At 42.5% G+C, this 13,700-nt stretch overlaps 1 protein-coding gene across 1 annotated transcript in view; it reads right to left on the bottom strand.

Annotated features, from left to right (window-relative positions):
- LOC127454939 (doublecortin domain-containing protein 2C) overlaps nt 1–13,700 on the bottom strand; it is a 106,980-nt gene that overhangs the window by 46,275 nt on the left and 47,005 nt on the right. The window lies entirely within an intron of this gene.

Here is a 13,700-nt window from a genome sequence, read left to right as displayed (position 1 = left end):
TACTCTACACATAAGCAATATCTAGATCTTGAAATATATTAGAGCAGAGAGAAACTAGATTATATATATATATATATATATATATATATATATATATATATATATATATTCTCTTTAGAAATTTCCATGTTATTGTTTGATTTTGTTCATTTCCATGACTTTTCCAGGCCTGGAAAACACAATTTTAAATATTTACAGGCTTTCCATGACCGTAGAAACCCTGCAAGTCACATCAAATACAACAAACACAATGTACAGTACATATAGTGAATCTGCTTAAATATTCAACTACAGGTTGATTCAGTACGTACCTCTGCATTAAAGGCAATTTGGTTTTCTGTCAAGAGTCACTTTTTGCTTTTCTCTAGAACAAATGCAAAGATGTGAGATATAAATTAGAACATACAACTTTAAATCCAGAAGAAAATGTTAATAAAGAATAAAGAATATAAAAAGTTTTAGATACTGTTGTTACAAGGATTAAAAACAACATGGTCAAAGACATGTATGTCACTGCTCCCAAACATAAATATGAATTGAAATAATGAATTCATCATCAAAAACTTTTTGTTTTTTAACAAATCAAAAAATGAAATTCTCTCATCATTAACTCACCCTCATGCCATCCAAGATGTGTATGACTTTCCTTCTGCTGCTAAACACAAATGAAGATTTTTAGAAGAACATCTCAGCTCTGTAGGTCCATACAATGCAAGTGAATGGTGATCAGACCTTTCAAACTCCAAAAACCACTAAAGGCAGCATAAAAGTAATCCACAAAACTCCAGTATGTCTTCAGAAATGATATAATAGGTGTGGGTGAGAAACAGATCAATCGTTAAGTCTTTTTATTACTATAAATGTCCACTTTCACTTTTACTTTCACATTCTAAAAAGGAAAATGGAGATTTATAATTAAAAGGATTGAAATATTGATATTTTTCACAACCAAAGAGATTGTATCACTTCAGAAGACCACTGGAGTCATGTGGATTACTTTTATGCTGCCTCACCATTCACTTGCATTGTATGGACCTAGAGAGCTGAAGTATTCTTTCATATTCGGCAGAAGAAAGAAAGTCATACACATCTGGGATGGCATGAGGGTGAGTAAATGATGTGCGAATTTTCATTTTTGGGTGAACTATCCCTTTAAAAGTCCTTGATAACTGGTGCATCTTAAACACATTTAAATGTTTAGATACAGTGCAAAATGCTAAAACAAGATTGAGTCAGTAATTCTGGGAAAATATTTGACAGCAAATGATATATACACAAATACATTTAAACATGATTGGTGTTTATAACTCTAGTTATATACAGTATAAAGGAGACAAAATGTGGCATGGTAAACATTGCAGATCGTGTAATAATACACTAAATGAGCACTAGCAGGGCGCCCAATCAAAGTCCAGAAAACAAAACATGAATGTACTTTTACATCTGCCAAGAGTTTCCCCATTTCTTTTGGACACTGGAGGGCTGCCATGCATTTTGAGGTCTGGTATGGATTATACATTTTGATTTTAAACAGGCAGCATTTAGAAGTCTTCCTCTTGGGTTTAGAATAGTTTAGATTAGTTTAGCTTGTGGGGAAACAATTGTAAAATCTTCTTAAGTCTTTTGGAAATGTAATTCTGACATTATTTTGTTGGTTAATTTGGAAGAATTTGATTTTAAGCAAACAAAGAGTCAAGATTGATATACAGGAGGACTTACTGTATGTGAGATGCTAAAAATCACAGCTGTGAAATGCATGGTACAAGCAAAACATCCAGCCTCCATAGAGTAATTCAGATGTTTATGCCATAGTGGGTAAACCATAGAAAACATTAAATCGACATCTCTCCCAGTTATTGCATGAGAGATATAGACATTAAGAAAATGAGGAACAAATGGTAGCTTTAATGGCTAAATTTACATAGAGAATGAAAACATCATGCAGAGATAGTATATGGTGTCCATCATATGCAGGAAAATAGTGTGGTCATATCCACCCAGGAGGCCTTGCTGCATTTATTAAGCCTATAGGCTGTAGCCTATAGAATTCAAGCATGGACAATAGAACCAGGCAGAATGAGCAACCACTCTGCAGCACTGGGCTTTAAAGCCTCAATTCACTCAAAAACAAATTAACCCAGTCTGGCAACCGAATTTAACAGGTGCATTAATAGGAAGACATCCAACATTAAACAGGAACTTATATACAGTATCAGTATATGTCAGTATATCAGTAGAATAGATTATGTCTTTGATGCTATTTAGTGAACTAGGCAATGGTGACATTTGAGGAAAGTTATTACATATTCAGTGTATTAGTGGTTTCTTTATAACTATATCATGAACGTGTCCCAGAAATTTGGGCTGTGGTCTCATACCAGGCTTTTAGGAACCTACCCTTTAAAAACTTAGCCATGCATGACCGTATTCCATACTGCTTTGAGGACATCTCCTCCCTCCTGGTGTCCTGAAAACATAAATCAGAATCTCATCCTTTGATCTAATTACATTTCAATGCAGTGCGTTCCACATTTAGTGAAGCTGTCAAGTTACACCTTAAAATGATATATTAAAGTCAAGCTAATGCAGTTTTTGAAGTGAAAGGAAGTAAATATGCCTTTTACTCACACACTATCACATGCGTGCTATATAAATGATAATCTATGCAAAAATAGTTTGTTTAGGACAGTGTGAGTGGGTTGGTGTATGTGTGTGTGTGTGTGGGGGGGGGTCAGAGGTATTGCAAGGGGGCGCAGAATACTGACCCGCCCTCAAATCTCATTCACTTTCACACATTCAACAAAAATAGTAAAAATACTCATAAGAACTGATGTGTGCAATTTATTTTCCTCTGCCTTTTCTCCTGCCTTGTTTAAACTTTCGCCTGGCACCACAGCGCATCCTGCGTGCCAGCTCTAGACAGCCCAAAGCGTTGGTATCAGGTGCGCTCATGTAAACAAGGTCATTCTTGCGTGAGCGCCAGTTTCAAATGATTGACGAGGTGAATTAACACTTACATTTCGGTCTGTTCCTCACACAAGATTATCATATGGCTTCAGAAGAATTTAAATCTAAGGCACGAGTGTTATGGACAACTTTAATGGCACTTTTATGTGTGCTTTCGGAGCTTGGACAGCCACAAACATGATCCTCTCGTCCCTCAATCTTGTAATACTTAAAAAAAAAAAAAAAAGAAGTAATGCTGATTTTGAACGACGAGGGTGAGTAAATGGTGGCGGAAAGGTCAGTTTTCATTAAAGTTTATCAGTATCATTAATCAGGTGCAAAATATTGTCCAGAGGTCCTGACCGCTACCAAAAGAGCGTAGACAGCGCTGTCACGTGATACTTACTCCTTTTTTAAGTGCTGGCTAGGATGCGACAATCATAGTAATTTATTATTATTGGATGAAGATTTAAAAAAAAAAAAAAAACTTTTATAGAGACTGCTGAAGTTTATTTCCATTCATAGGTATGAATCCTTGCAATTATCAGTTTTTATAAAAAAATAACTATTCTAGAGTAAAATTGTCTCCAATGAGATATAACGCATCCTGATAGTTAAATTACATGCTTCATTACACCTTTGGCTGCAGTTTTCCAGTGAAAAACGCCAAAAGTGAGTGAAATAATGTAGTATTCAGATGAGGTTTTTAAGGTGAATATTAGATGGATGTTCTAATGAGTAAAACGTACCTCCCTAACCTAAAACTTTAGCCTACACTTAACCAATAGTGTCCTAAAAGATAAATGAGAGGTGGACAAAACTGACATCGTTGCCATTAACCAACGCCTAAACCTAACTGATAGTGTTTTAGAAGCAAATTCAACATGAAAAGCATATTTACTGAAGCAAATACGTCATATCGTGTCCCTTCTTTGGCACTTTCACTTCACTTTCACTTTCGTTTTTAGTTGGGCTGGAGGATGGGTCTCCGAGTCCAAAGTTCAACACTCTATCAGGTGAGCTAGAGTGGACATCATGTTGGAATACATGTGTAAATTTGCTGGGTTTGTAATACAAGCTTTAAAATTTATCATTTTTCAAATTATGCATTAGAGTAAAGGTTTTGTGATATACTAACATAGCAGGGTATGAGTAACAGAACAAAAAATAAGTGTTTATAAAGTGAGTCTTATAAAGTGAATAAAACGCACATTAGTTGTAGCGCTTCTAGTGTTAATTTCACCAGGAAACTGCAGCAAATCATAGAAAGTGGCACGTAAAACTCAGACAGCAAAAATAGTAGTTATAGTAACATTCATTCTATGAGACTAGGTTGCTTTAATGTTATGAGTGAGTCATTCAATCATTGACTCAACTGATTCATTAAAAAACACGTTGTTGTTGTCCACTGAAACAATGGAAGTTAACAAGAACTATTCATTCTCTTAAAAGATTCATACAAAAACACTAAATTGTTTATGAATGAAACACCACTAGTTCAAAACAAGAGTATTGAGAGCAGTGCAGTGCTTTTGGAACTAGATAGATGAAAAATTACACAGGTATGAATCAGGGAATCAGGAGAAACTTCAGAAAAAGAAAAAAAAAGTACACTAACATTAACAGATATGTGTAACAGGGACCAAAGATACAAAGGCAGTATTTTCTTAAGTGGTTCAACGGCCCATCGGACAAAACCTGTGCATCTCCGACTGATTAATGACTATTCACTCCCTAATAAACAGTAATTGAATGGTCTACTGCAAAGGGCCTGAAAGCCTGACAGAGCTGCTCACGGCCCATGGTATCGTCTGGGGTTGATTATAGTTGACCTTGTGTGAAGCCCACTTTGAAACAGTGAGTCTAAGCTGGAGAACTGTAGCCAGATAGCAGAGCAGAAGATAAATTAACAGATATTCTATTGACACCACAAAAGGGGATTGATTATGTGATCAATATCTATTTGATTTTTATCACAAAACTCTGTGGAGGAGGAAGACGATTGATCAAACATGCCAGGACACATCGGCATATCTAACAATATTAACTAAGAAAAACTGCTTAGGTGACTGATTGTTAAATCCAAAAAACCATTGCTGCATCCGGATGTATAATCTGAAGGATTTATTGTAAACTATGCATTAAAGTAGTTGTCTTAACATCAACTCAAACAATCCTTAGGCATAGTTATTGTGATAAGAGGTAATAATAATACATTAGTAAAAATAATTACACTTATTAATTATAATTATTTATATTTAACTGCCCCAAGAAGTTACAGTCTAAATCGGTAGACAAACTTCCGCAGATTTTTTAGTCTTTTTTTACATGTGAATCTAACATAAATATTGATTCCTATTATATTATATCATATTAAATAGTATAAACTATTTGACTAAATAACATTAAACAAGTTAATTCAGATGTTACCACAATCAGCAAATTTTTAGGTTACCTGACAAAAGTGTTGCCGTTTTTACACTGTCAATAATCTTGATGTTTAAGTGACAGCTTAGATTTTCTTTTATCTATGAGGCTGGAGGCAGGGCCTGTTAAATCAATTCAAAAATGACATTATTTTTGTTAAGAAGGGTGTTTTGAATAAAACACAATCTTATAATTGAATCTGTTTATCAATAACGTCATGGTTACTTGCGTAACCTCCGTTCCCTGATGGAGGGAACGAGACGTTGTGTCGATGTAGTGACACTAGGGGTCACTCTTGGGAGCCTGAGACACCTCTGGTCTTTGATAAAAGGCCAATGAAAATCAGTGAGTGGTATTTGCATGCCACTCCCCCGGACATACGGGTATAAAAGGAGCTGGCGTGCAACCACTCATTCAGGTTTTATGCTGAGGAGCTGAGACAAGGTCCGGCCATTTCAGCGGGTAGTTCAGCATTGTGGCAGGAGGGACACAAAGTCTCGTTCCCTCCATCAGGGAACGGAGGTTATGCAAGTAACCATGACGTTCCCTATCTATCACTCACTCGACATTGTGTCGATGTAGTGACACTAGGGGTCCCTATACAAAACGCCGCAACTGGCTGAACTGTGTTACGTAAACTGGTGGTGTGGTCTTGCTGACCATGTGGAGAAGTCTCATGGTAGATCCTACCCAACTTGGGAGGAGTTACCACAAACATGGAGACTGTGGCAGAGGGGGCTCTGCCCAAGGAAGATGCAGTTTGCCAACAGGGAAACAAATTAGCGGAAGATATACATCGCATGGAGTTACCTTACAGGGAACTGCCACATGCGGAGCACCTACCCCAGAACAGGGCTCTTAGTTAGCACGTGTACTGGGCCGGCAGCGAGTCTCTCCGAAAACTCTACTGCCACAGGGCTCGGAAGTCAACCAGGGAACATAGTTTATGAACACTACTGGGAAATAATGGCACACGTCTTCAGCTCAGTGGAGGTGAAAGGCGCTATGTGCAAGCAATACTCCCGGCCGGATATCCTGGGCTTATCCGCTTGTATTGCGTGCCACTACCCAGGACGAAACCGGTTCCACCCGGAGGTTGTAGAACCTCATAAAGGTGTTGGTTGTTGCCCAGCCCACTGCTCTGCAAATGTCTGTTAGAGAGGCACCCCTGGCCCGGGCCAAGGAGGCCGCTACACCCCTGGTAGAATGGGCTTGTAGCCCTACCGGGGGCGGCACGTCCTGGGTGTGATATGCCATAGCTATGGCATCAATGAGCCAGTGGGCAATCCTCTGCTTGGAGACAGCGCTTCCTTTCTGCTGTGCACCAAAGCAGACAAAGAGCTGCTCAGAGATCCTAAAGCTCTGTGTGCGAAATAGATGCGTAAAGCACGCACCGGACACAGCAATGTCAGGGCTGGGTCTGCCTCCTCCTGGGGCAGTGCTTGCAGGTTCACCACCTGGACCCCTAAAAGGGGTCGTGGAAAACTTGGGCACATAGCCCGGTCGGGGTCTCAGGATCACGTGAGAGTAGCCCTGACCAAAATCCAGGCACGTTTCACTGACAGAGAACGCTTGCAGGTCTCCTACCCTCTTGATGGAAGTGAGCACATTCAGGAGGGCAGTCTTCAAGGAGAGTGTCTTAAGCTCAGCTGACTGCAAAGGCTCAAAGGGGGCTCTCTGTAGACCCTGAAGAACAACAGAAAGGTCCCATGCAGGAACGAGGCACGGTCTGGAGGGGTTCAGCCTCCTGGCGCCTCTCAGGATCCTAATGATCAGGTCATGCTTCCCTAAGGACTTACCATCCACTGTGTCATGGTGTGCTGCTATTGCAGCAACATACACCTTCAAGGTGGAAGGGGACAGCCACCCTTCCAACCTCTTCTGCAGGAAGGAAAGCACCGATCCGACTGCACATCTCTGGGGTCTTCCCATCGGGAAGAACACCACTTAGCGAACAGACGCCACTTAAAGGCATACAGGCGCCTCATAGAGGGGGCCCTAGCCTGAGTGATCGTGTCTACCACTGCGGGTGGTAGACCACTTAGGTCTTCCAGGGGCCAGACATGGAGATTCCAGAGGTCTGGTCACGGGTGCCAGATGGTGCCCCATCCCTGAGAAAGAAGGTCCTTCCTCAGGGGAATCGCCGGGGGGTGGGGGCTGTCACGAGGAGCGTGAGGTCTGAGAACCACGTCTGGGTGGGCTAGCAGGGTGCTACCAGGACAACCTGCTCCTCATCCTCCCTGACCTTGCACAGAGTCTGTGCAAGTAGGCTCACTGGGGGAAACGCATATTTGCGCAGGCCAGGGGGTCAGCTGTGTGCCAGCGCGTCTATGCCGAGAGGTGCCTCGGTAAGGGTGTACCAGAGCGGCCAGTGAGAGGATTCTTGGGAGGCGAACAGGTCTACCTGTGCCTGTCCGAATCGACTCCAGATCAGCTGGACCACCTAAGGGTGGAGTCTCCACTCTCCCCTGAGGGTAACCTGCCATGACAGCGCGTCCGCTGCAGTGTTGAGGTCGCCCGGGATGTGAGTGGCTCGCAGCGACTTGAGGTGCTGCTGATTCCAGAGGAGGAGATGGTGGGCGAGTTGTGACATACAATGAGAGCGCAGACCGCCTTGGCAGTTGACATATGCTACTGTTGCCGTGTTGTCTGTCCAAACTAACATGTGCTTGCCCTGGATCAATGGCCGGAACCTCCGCAGGGCGAGCAGAATTGCCAGCAACTTGAGGCAGTTGATGTGCCAATGCAGCCGCGGGCCCGTCCATAAGCCGGTGGCTGCATGCCCATTGCAAACAGCTCCCCAGCCCGTTTTGGAGGCATCTGTCATGACCACAACGCACCTGTAGACCTGCTCTAGGGGAAAGCCTGCCCGTAGAAACGAGAGGTCGGTCCAAGGGCTGAAAAGACGGTGACAGATCGGTGTGATGGCCACGCGATGTATCCCACGGTGCCATGCCCATCTAGGGACTCGTGTCTGAAGCCAGTGCTGAAACGGTCTCATATGCATCAACCCGAGCAGAGTGGCCACTGCTGAGGATGCCATATTCCCTAGGAGCCTCTGAAAGAGTTTCAGTGGAACCACAGTTTTCTGTTTGAACGCCTTCAAACAGGTCAGCACCGACTATGCGCGCTCATTCGTGAGGCTTGCTGTCAATGTGACTGAGTCCAACTCCAAACCGAGAAAAGAGATGCTCTGAACCGGGAGGAGCTTGCTCTTTTCCCAGTTGACCCGAAGCCCTAATCGGCTGAGGTGCGAGAGCACCAAGTCCCTGTGTGCACACAACATGTCCCAAGAGTGAGCTAGGATTAGCCAATCATCGAGATAGTTGAGAATGCGAATGCCCACCTCCCTTAACGGGGCAAGAGCTGCCTCTGCGACCTTCGTGAAGACGCGAGGGGACAAGGACAGGCCGAAAGGCCAGCTCATTATCGCTGGCTCAGCTGGCTCAGCTCATTATCGCTAATGTGATCCCACCCACCAACAGAGTGCACAATTCATACGGTAATGTGCTGAGGCGGTCTATGTAAATATGCAAATGGTAAACGCCCCCACAACAATGCCTTAAAAAACATCGTTTCATTATCAGATTCATTCACTTTCCTGTGTGTTTGGAAGATGACATGCTACACAGGTGAGGAAGTTCTACAGATGGTCCTGGATAGTGGCGAAGAGTTCACATTTTCCTCAGATGAAGAGCGGGACTCCGACGATGAACATTTACATTTTGAAGAGCGATTTGATCCAGCCGAGGATACAATTCCGGATGATTAAGTCATTTAGTTTTACTTACATTAGTTGACATGCTATTTTATATAAACATGCACGTATTTTACTAGCTGGACTATTTCCAGACTTGCCAGCCAGGATTCAGAGTATTGACATTTGAAATATGTCCTAATAGGCTAGTTTTAGTTACATTTAAATGTTGTTTCGGCTAAAGCAGGTATTTAAATTGTATGCTGTATGATATAAATATGATATGTAATATGATATAAAAATAATATGAATGTTTAGATTATATTTTAACTAGTGTTTATGCTGCCTCATTATCATCAAAGAAGCTTGTGCTTGCAAATATCTGTTTGGGTGTAAATGTGTAAAATGTGCTGTAAATATGCCCATATTAGAAAATCAGCATATTAGAATGATTTCTGAAGGATCGTGTGACACTGAAAACTGCAGTAATGATGCTGAAAATTCAGCTTTGATCACAGGAATCAATTGCATATGACAATATATTCAAACAGAAAACAGTTATTTTAAATTGTAAAAATATTTCACAATATCACTGTTTTTACTGTATTTGGGATCAGATAAATGCTGCCTTGGTGAGCAGAAGAGACTTCTTTTAAAAACTTTTAAACGGTAGTGTGGGTCTAAAGTTTTTAAGTAATGTCTTTACAAGAAAATGTATAGTCAGATAATACATTCAATCATTAAGTTTCCTCACATTCATTCTCTCTCAGGGGAGGGGTCTTTGTCTCCTCAGGTGTGAATCACATCAGTATTCATGATCATCCACGCCTCCCCGCATATGGCCTTTCTAACACTAAAAGTGTCTCACAAAAGTTAAATGACTATATTGTTTTGTATTAATGAGTGATCAGGATGGTTTCACATCATTTTTGTAGCAAAAACTCTAGGCTACAAGATCCAGTTCTCAAAAGTCTTGTGAACAAATTTCAGTGACTTCAAATTTTAGTTTTTTCAAAAACCACGCATAAATGTTATTTTCTCAAAAATACAAACTTGTACATACATATTGTTTACATATTATTGTAGCCCAGTTTGTGCTGAATACAGTGTTATCAGACTTTAGCCATTAATGTGTTTTTAAGCAACTGAAAAAAGCACAAATGTCAAGGTATGTCAAAACTTCTCCAGGGCCCAAAACACCCTCAGACCCCAGAGGGTTAAATTTGAGGTGGTCCACAGACAGGGGGCGCAGATGGCTGTGGATGATTTTCTCTCTCGGAATGGGGGGGGGGGATTCGGTTGCAGGCCGGACAGTCCCCAACCTGAGTTGGGCGGTGGGGATATGTGGAGGCGGGGGGTGTGATCGAGCACTGATCTGTGGAGAGTGAGGTCCAGGAAAGCTGAGTGGTTAAGGATTTACACCTGTGCTAACACCTGTTTGTATTCCCAGTGAGCTGTGACATGGAGATAAAAGGGAGGAGATGGCAACAGACGAGACAGAGAGCCGAGCTTCAAGCTGTGTGTGTGTGTGATTTGGAAGTGTTCTACTGAAAAGCGAGGATTTGTGTTAAATAAAGACTGAATAATTGGAATGAAATACGCCGTCTCCCACTTCCTCATTCCCTGGAACTACGGAATTTGCTACTCCCAGATTGCTGTAAATAGGTTCTAGCACAACTGGTTATTTGTTATGATCTTGAAAACCATGTGGCTGCCACTGTAAAATATATCTACTCGTTGATGGTAGATTAAGAAACGACAACTCACTATGAAATGTACAGGCAGCCTCACAATAACTCATTATGGCAAAATATCTACACCATAATATACATGTTACTGTCAGATTCCTATTAAATAGATCTGCTCAAGGGTTATACTCTTGCGTTATGATGCTGGATAATAAACATGGCTGGATAGGAAAAGAACAGTGTGCCACAGCTATGTGTGCAATGGGAATACAAGCCTTCAACACGAAAATATTTATTGGACATTGTTGAGTACTGGGGAGTGTGGTTAATGGTTAACATTACATTCTAAGCAAGTCCTGCAAGATTAGCACTTCAATGTCTTTAGTACAGAGAGTGTGAACAGTCATAAAAAGGAGGCCTCATCTGCTCTTGTAAATCAAATCATGTTTTGAGTGGTGATGATGATTCTGCAAATTAGCTGAGGTTGGGCTGGTGAAAATTAACACTCTCTATTACACATGGTCCAATCTCCTTACAGGACTAAATGTGATAAGGGATGAATTATGCTATTGATGAGGTCCTTAACAAGGTAATAACCACACTCCCCAGTCAATAATTATTTCGATAAGAATATCTTTATTAGGAAAATGCAGACTACAGCAAAAATCGCAGCACCAAAACAATACCGGGCGGTGTAATTGCTTTTTTCTGAAATTATAGTTTTCATTAAATGGAATGTTACGTGTTATTGATTGTTTAAATAAGACTTGATATCTTCCTGTTTCAAAACACTGTGAAATTGCATGGCATTGTAATATTCCAAAGCATTGTTGTGTATGTTCATCAACGTTATTATGGGAGTCACACTACAGTGGTTAAGGACTATTAGACCACAATAAGTGCTGTATCTAAATGGATTAATTTCTGGGGTTAGATCACAGGCAAAAGAAGAAAAAAAACGCCATGATTACTTTCGTAACCTCCGTTCCCTGATGGAGGGAATGAGACATTGTGGTTCGATGTAATGACACAAGGGGTCACTCTTGGGAGCCCCAAACACCACGCCGTGACCTTCGTTGCCCGGAGAGCGAGGTCGGTCGCCGAGCGCAGTTCCTGCATCAATCCCAGTTCAGAACTACCCTCGTGCAGCTCTTTTAGCGCCTTGGCTTGGTGTACTTGCAGGAGAGCCATGGCATGCAGGGTGGAGGTGGCTTGTCCAGCAGCACCGTAGGCCCTAGTCATCAGGGACGACATAAACCTACAGGCCCTGGATGGGAGCTTCGGGCACCCGCGCCAGGTGACGGCACTCTGCAGACACAAGTGCACTGCGAGCGCCTTATCCACCTGGGGGATCACCGAATACCCCCTGGCCACTCCACCATCGAGGGTAGTGAGAGCAGGGGAGCTGAAAGACCAGGACCGGGCAGTAAAAGGTGCCTCCCACGATTTTGTCAGCTCCTCATGCACTTCCAGAAAGAAAGGAACCGGGGCGGGGCGTGGCCGTGGGTGGCGCCCTGAGCCCAGGAACCAATTGTCGAGCCACGAGGGTTCAGGGGAGAGTGGAGGGTTCCACTCTAGCCCGATGCTCGCGGCCGCCCCGGGAAAGCATGTCCGTTATTTCCGCGTCAGCCTGAGACTGGGCGACCATTCCCGAAGGAGGAAGCCAAGCCGAAGCCTCTGCGTCCGACTGGACGAGCCCGCTCTCCGATGCTGCGCTCGATCGTCTTCCCGGGCTCCGAACAAGAGGTCGAACTCGAAACGAGCCGAAAGTCTCGTCTGAGTGCCCGACCGGGGCAAGCGAGCGTGCTGGGGAATGGGAGGTCCGTGGGTGGATACCCGGTGGAGGTGGTCCCATTGATATCCCCAAATCGCCCCCAGTGCTAACCGACATGGCCTCAAACCTGTAGGTAGAAGGACGAAAGCAAGCCACGACTGCAACGTTGCCATGGTCATGTTCTCGCAATGAGGACATGACCAATCCACGAACGATGTCTCCACGTGGGCAGCTCCCAGACCCCTAAGACAGCGATCGTGGCCGTCAGAAGCAGAGATATAATGACCGCAACCTGGAATAACACACAAACGGAAAGACATCTTTAAAAAGATGTTCCATGTGTGCCGCTCTTTTTGTGAATGAAAATATACTCTTTTTTCGCTCTGCTGAAGCGCCCAGGAGCGTTCTCTGCACTCCACGGGTGCAGAGGGGGAGAAGCCGCTGAAATGCACCATAAATCCAGCAGTTTTGAGGTGCGTCTTTGGAGGGAATTGAATTCAGTGCACTGAATACAACCGCTCGGCTCCGAAGAGAAAATCTGAATGAGTGGTTGCATAGCAGCTCCTTTTATACCCATATGTCCAGGGGAGTGGCATGCAAATTCCACTCGCCAATTCCCATTGGCCTTTTAAAAAAAAAATCAGAGGTGTTTGGGGCTCCCAACAGTGACCACTAGTGTCACTGCATTGACACAACGTCGAGTGAGTAACAGATAGGGAAACAAAGTTCTGCTTCCTTCCTCAAGATGGCATCTATTATGTGACAGAACAGAGAGGATACAGTATTAAAGACTTTTGGTATGTGTATCAGTATTAGGATAAAATCACTTACAGCACCTTTAAATCGCAAATAGTCACATCAGAGTTTCTGCAAAAAAATTCTGGTGCCGGTCAATGTGTCTGGGAAAAAGAAAGTTTGCCAGACAAATTGGAAAAAATCTAATTTTGGTATTTATTTTGCACGGTAACATGATGGATGATGCATAATAATGCAATATAGGTTCATAATGACACAATCAAGTCAAACGATAAATATTTGTTCATTATAGTTGCTTTTCCATTATTTTTTTTTTCTTTTTTTTTTAAACGGCCATCATGGAATTAGCAAAAAAACATTCAATGATTTTGGGCAAAAATAAATAAATAAATAAACTGCAATTTACCACATA

Source organism: Myxocyprinus asiaticus, chromosome 17 (genome assembly GCF_019703515.2).
Source record: "Myxocyprinus asiaticus isolate MX2 ecotype Aquarium Trade chromosome 17, UBuf_Myxa_2, whole genome shotgun sequence".
NCBI classification, from domain to species: Eukaryota; Metazoa; Chordata; class Actinopteri; order Cypriniformes; family Catostomidae; genus Myxocyprinus; species Myxocyprinus asiaticus.
Note: the sequence above shows the minus strand (reverse complement) of the source record. Positions and strands in the feature narration are given on the sequence as shown.